The following is a 6,000-nucleotide window of genomic DNA, read 5'->3' on the forward strand; positions in this document are numbered from 1 at the left end:
TCTTTATTGAGAGATCTCTGACCCTGGGATGGTGGTGCTAGCTGAGGCCCTGTGGGCAGGAAGGCAGACCCTCACCTCCCATAGCACAGTCTGCGTGGGAGCGGACACCTGAGGCCATCAATCTCTCCGTGTCTGATCCCTCTCACACCACCTGAAGAGAGTCTTTTTGATGTCTTAAATGGGGAAAGGAAGAATAAAGCCAGGTTTAGCCTCTGATAAGGTATTCTGCTACACATGATATTTGGGAATACAGTTCAAACCAACGGGGCCAGGGCCAGGTTGTATTCCAAGTAAATGGGGCAACTTTTTCCTCTTGGGAAAACACGGTGCCTCTGCCTTGCAAGCACTAGGCCAGAGTCTAGACACCAGGCCCAGTTCTGGCTCTTTCAGGTCTCATAGAGGTTCCTTGCATGAACCCCACCCTCCCTGGGCCTGGGCTGGAGCCTCATATCAGGATGAGGGGTGGAGAGCTGACCTCTGAAAACTCTTCTGGCTCCAACCTCTCCTGATTCCTGGAACCTCTTTTTCTCATCAAGAGCAGAGGAGGCCAAGAGCAGGGAGAACAAGCTGAGTCTTCCCTAGAAAACAAAGCAGAAGTTTCTTACAAAGTGAGAAACATATCTACCCTATGACCCAGCAATTCCACTCCTAGGTAATTACCAAAGAAGATGAACACATATGCCCACAAAAAGGCTTGTAGAAGAATGTTTACAGCAGCTTTATTCCTAACAGCAAACTGGAACCAACCCAAGTGCCCAAGAGTGAATGGATACACTAATGTGGAGCGTTCACACAATGGGATTACTCAGCAGATACTCAAACCACACTATTCCAACTGTGCAGACAGACACAACAGCACAGACAGATGAGTGAAAAGAGCCAGACATGAGTACACACTGTACGATTCCATTTCTATGAAGGTCTAGAACAGGCAAAACTGCTCTATGGGAATAGCAATCAGAAAGCAGTGGGTAAGGGGAGAGGCTTGTGGGAACTTTCTGGGTTGATGAAAATGTCCTACATCTTATTTGAGTGCTGGTTATATAGGGGTATACAGTTGTCAAAACACTGACTGAACAATTAGCATCTGATCTTTTTAATGCATGTAAATAATACCTTAATTTTAAAAAGTTAATTTAAACTAAAAAAGAAAACAAAAAATAGCCAAAGCCCCAAGGGCCATACGGGGAAGCTGGTCCTGGGTTTCCCACCAAGGCCATTGTCTTGTTAGTGTTCTACTTGGCCACTTGCACAAGCCTGTCATCAAGGGAGGAGATTGTGGGGTCGAGAAGAGGTGGGAGGGAGGACACGAGAAGCAGGTTACAGGTTCATCAGCTACAGACTGGGAGAAGGGCTCATTTATTCTTTGAGCATTCACTGAGCATCTACTATGTCCCTGATACTGTGGTAGACACTGGAGTTACAGCAATGACCAAGAGATGTGGTCCCTGCACTCATGGAGCTCTCTGGCAGACATTGAACAATTAATCACACCAACAGGCACCTCACCCCTGGGCAGAGGTCTGAGAAGGAGAAGCACAGGGAGTGTCAAGATCATACGCCTGATGTTCTCCCTCACTTGGGTCCAAGAAGGCCTGAGTACAGAACTGAGCTCTGAATGATCAGAAGATATTAACCAGGTGAAGGGTAGAAGTGGGAACCTCCTACCCCAAAAGCCAGAGCAGAGAGAAGTTGACACAGGAATCGCAAAATCAAGTGTCTAGGAAAAGCCAGGTGAGCAACAGCAATGGTGGAGAGGAACAGCATTGGGCACCCAAGTCATGGTGGGGGTGGGGACCTCAGGTACACTGAGCACACAGGGCCCGTGTGCGGGGAAGGGAGGTGATTGCTCCCTGCATGACTGTTGGCCTAGTGTTTCCCTGTCATCTTGCTTTTCAAGAAAACCTAGAAATCTGGAGTTTTTAAAATACAAACTCAAATCAGTTTTTAAATCCTGATTCAATTTTTTTTATCACTTCTATAGATTTAAAGCAATTTAAATTCAAAATCCCAGCAGGAGCTTTAAAGTTTGCAACCTGGTTATAATATTCATACAGAAAAGCAAAGGACCTAGAATATCCAAAAGCAATTTTGAAAAAGAACAATAAAGTTAGAAGACTCACAGTACCAGGGTGCCCGGATGGCTCAGTCAGTTAGGTGTCTGACTTTTTTTCTTTTTTAATATTTATTTATTTTTGAGATAGAGAGAGACAGAGCTTGAGTGGGGGTGGGTCAGAAAGAGAGGGAGACACAGAATCCAAAGCAGGCTCCAGGCTCTGAGCTGTCAGCACAGAGGCTGACGTGGGGCTCAAACCCATGGGGCTCAAATCCACGGACCATGAAATCATGACCTGAGCTGAAATCGGACACTTAACCAACTAAGCCACCCAGGCGCTCCTGGCATCTGACTCTTGATTTCAGCTCAGGTTATGATTTCACAGTTTGTGAGTTCAACCCCCACATTGGGCTCTGTGCTGACATTGTGGAGCCCACTTGGGATTCTCTCCCTCACTCTCTCTCTTCTGCCTGTACCCTGTGCATGTGCACATCTCTGTGTCTCTGTCTGTCTCTCTCAAAATAAATAAACTTAAAAAACAAAAGGACTCACACTACCCGATTTCCACATTTAGTATAAAAAATACAGAATTAGGACATTACAGTACTGGGAAAAGGACAGAATACAGATCAATGTAATAGAAGAGAGTGTGCAGAAATAGGCTTCACATATGTATAATCCATTGATTTTTTGCAAAAGTGCAAAGACAATTCAATGAAGAAAGGATATTCTTTTCAGAAATGTTATGTCTATGTGACAGGCCCCCATGACCCTCACCTCCTGGTCACATAACTCTCTCTCCCTGAGTGTGGGTGGGACACATGACCTGCTTCTAACCAACAGAATATGGCAAAGTGATGGGATGTTTCTCCTGTGACTGTTAGGTTGTATAAGACTCCACACTGCTAGCCACCTGCTCCAGAGACTCTCCCTGCTGACTTGATGGAATAAGCAGTTGTATTTGGAAAATCCATGTGACAAGGATCTGTGGGTGGCCTCTATTTGCTGAAGGTGGTCAGCAAAAAGCCAGGTCCCTCAGTACTCCAGCTGCAAGGAATTGAATCCTACCAACAACTTGAATGAACTTGGAAGCAGATTCTTTCTGGTCGAGCCTTCAGATGAAAACACAGCCCAACAAACACCCAGATTGCAGACCAGGAAGACCCTAAAAAGATAGCCCAGCTTAGCTGTGCCCAGACTCCTGACAGAAACTATAAGATAATAAAATGTGTGTTGTTTTAAGCCACTATGTTTGGGGCAACTTATGATGCAACATTGAAAAGTAATAAAATCCATAAACCAAAAATGAGCTGCCACCTATACCTCACACACCATACACAACATTTAACTCAAAATGATCATAGGCCTTGGGGTGCCTTGGTGGCTCAGTCTAAGCATATGACTTCAGCTCAGGTCACGATCTCACGGTTCATGAGTCCGAGCCCCATGTTGGGCTCTGCACTGACTGCTCGAAGCCTAGAACCTGCTTGGGATTCTGTCTCCCTTTCTCTCTGCCCCTCCCCTGCTCACACTCTGTCTCTGTCTCTGTCTCTCTCAAAAACAAATACTTAAAAATTTAATAAAAAATTGTCATAGGTCTAAATGTAAAACCATAAAACTTATAATAAAGAAAAAAACACCACTCAGTATGGGTCTATTTGGACAGAGAGTGACCAAGATGGGAGCCATGGGGTAGGTGGGAACAGTGATGGAGAGAGAGAACAGTTGAGGTCCACTATGACCTGAGGTCAGAGCAGCCTAAAGTAGCAGGGGGACAGCCTCAGCTCCAGGATCTCTGGTGGCCTCTCTGTCCCCTCTGGTCTCTTGTTCCTGATAGCCCAGTCACTCTGTTTTCTCTAGTCTGGTCCAAACCTGACTGGTTTAGCTAATGCCACCCCCATGGATTAGAGTCCTTTGCCCCAAGCCCTTTTGTAGGCGGCTGAACAGCTTATGGGTGCCCAGTCCTGGGTCAGTGCCCACCCCAAGTCTCATTAGTTCCCACTCCTGTGCATGGTCAGCTGTCACCACCTCCTGGAGGGGCTATGGGAGGGACATCATATAGGTGCAGTGATGGACACATCTGAAAGTTGGTCTCTCTGGGCCTCCATGTCCTATGCTGCCCACAAGGGCCCAGCCCCTTCCATGCCCACACTGCATGGTTCCCTGTGGCCCCCTGATGCTTCCCATGCTTTCATTGCCTCCACCAGCTCCTGCCAGGCTGCTGGGGCCACAAGCCCAAGCCAGCTGCAGATGCCCTGAAGCCCCAGCTGGGGAGGTTGGAAAGCAGCCCTGCAAAGACAGGTGTGGGGTGGGTGCAGAAAGCTACCTGGGAAGTGCAGGGCCCGACCCTTTTTAAGAAGGGCCTCCAGGGAAATAGGCAGCTCTTAGTCACCGCTGACAACTGGCGCCAAGGGGCCTCTGGGTGGCGGAAATTCACAGGCACTTATGTATGCCAGAGCCACGCAGGGACCAGGAGACAGGAAGACTTTCAAGTAAACAAACAGGATGGCTCGTGATCCAAGCACGTGTCAGCAGGGCTTCCTAGCAGCCTCTGTGGGGGAAGGTGCAAAGGGGTCCTTCGAAACCGGAGCTCAATGGAGTGTGTTGGGCACCCAAATTAAAGGACAGCTGAGTTTTACGCTGCCTTGGCTGACCCCCAGATCAGTCCCTGGCACAGCCCCCAGCACCCCCTCCTGCGTTCTTTCATCTGTGCACAGAGCCACCAGGGACTGTGGGTGGGGGCAGGGCAGGGTGGGGACTGTGACTGTGGAATGTCCAAAGGACATCAAAGCTGTTTCAAGAATTGCGAAATGTAAATCTCAGTTCCTTTTTGTCCTGCATCCTATAAACATGCCAAGGTCTTCAGCAAGCTAGAAAAGTAAAGTAAAGGAAACTGGGTCTGTGAAGAGAAGGAGGGCTGTGCCAGGCAGCTGACCAGTTTGTGCCCACAAGTGGAGCAGATCGCAGCGGCAAGGGACAGGGTGAAAATCTCCCAGGACAGAAGGAGGTCCCGTGCCTCTGTGGCGCCTCTGTTGCTTGTCACCAGAAGTAGGTGCTGCCACCATGGGGAGGGAAGATCCAGCTGAGCAGACCATGAAAATGTCTTGGAGAGGAAGAAGTTGCGAGGGGCTATTTCCTTGTTCTGTTGTGCACCCCACAAGCTTTTGTCAATGTATATTCATTTGAGGTGCTTTGAGGATGCCATGCTGCCTCACCCTAGTGCTGACCAGAAGCCACCAGATGGCTGAGTCCTAATGCGACAGGTGACAAAGGTGACCCAAGATAGAGGGGGCTTCATCCTGGGAGGCTCCCTAGGGGAGAAACATATGGGAGGGGATCTGAAAGGATGCAGCGACCATAGATCATGGGGCGTGAGGCAGGACTGAGCACTCCTGATGTGGTGGGACCAAGGCCCCTGCAGCAATTAGCAGGCCGTGTCCAATGGAAGGGGAAGAAACTGAAGGATCCTCCAGCTAGCTGAGAGAGTTGCTGAGTGGCCCAGAGTCAGGCAGAGAACCAGAGTCTGAAGTTCATCCTGCTCCGGTGACCATTGGTATCTGCTCTCAGCTGCCACCCACCCTGCCCCCTGCCGTCCCGGTGCACCACCTCCCTCCGTGTCACCTGCCAGTGCCCAGCTGCACACCCAGCAGGAGGACTTGCCCCAGCAGGAGCAAATGAGATATTCCTGCAAGTGTCAGAATTCTGCCTTGAAATTGCTGGGGCAGGCGCCTGCCACTCATTGGGTTCATTCACGGCTTGTGTTTTGAACACAGAGCCAGGTACTCTAGTCACTACTGGGGACAAAACAGTGGACACAACAGACAGGGTCCCGGCCCTCATGGAGCTTTCTTACCAGTAGTGAATAAGACATTACTGAAATAAACATACAGACAGACATAATGGTGATGGCAATAAATGCAAAGAAGAAATGTATAGGGTGTTGT

This window comes from Lynx canadensis, chromosome E2 (assembly GCF_007474595.2).
Source record: "Lynx canadensis isolate LIC74 chromosome E2, mLynCan4.pri.v2, whole genome shotgun sequence".
NCBI classification, from domain to species: domain Eukaryota; kingdom Metazoa; phylum Chordata; class Mammalia; order Carnivora; family Felidae; genus Lynx; species Lynx canadensis.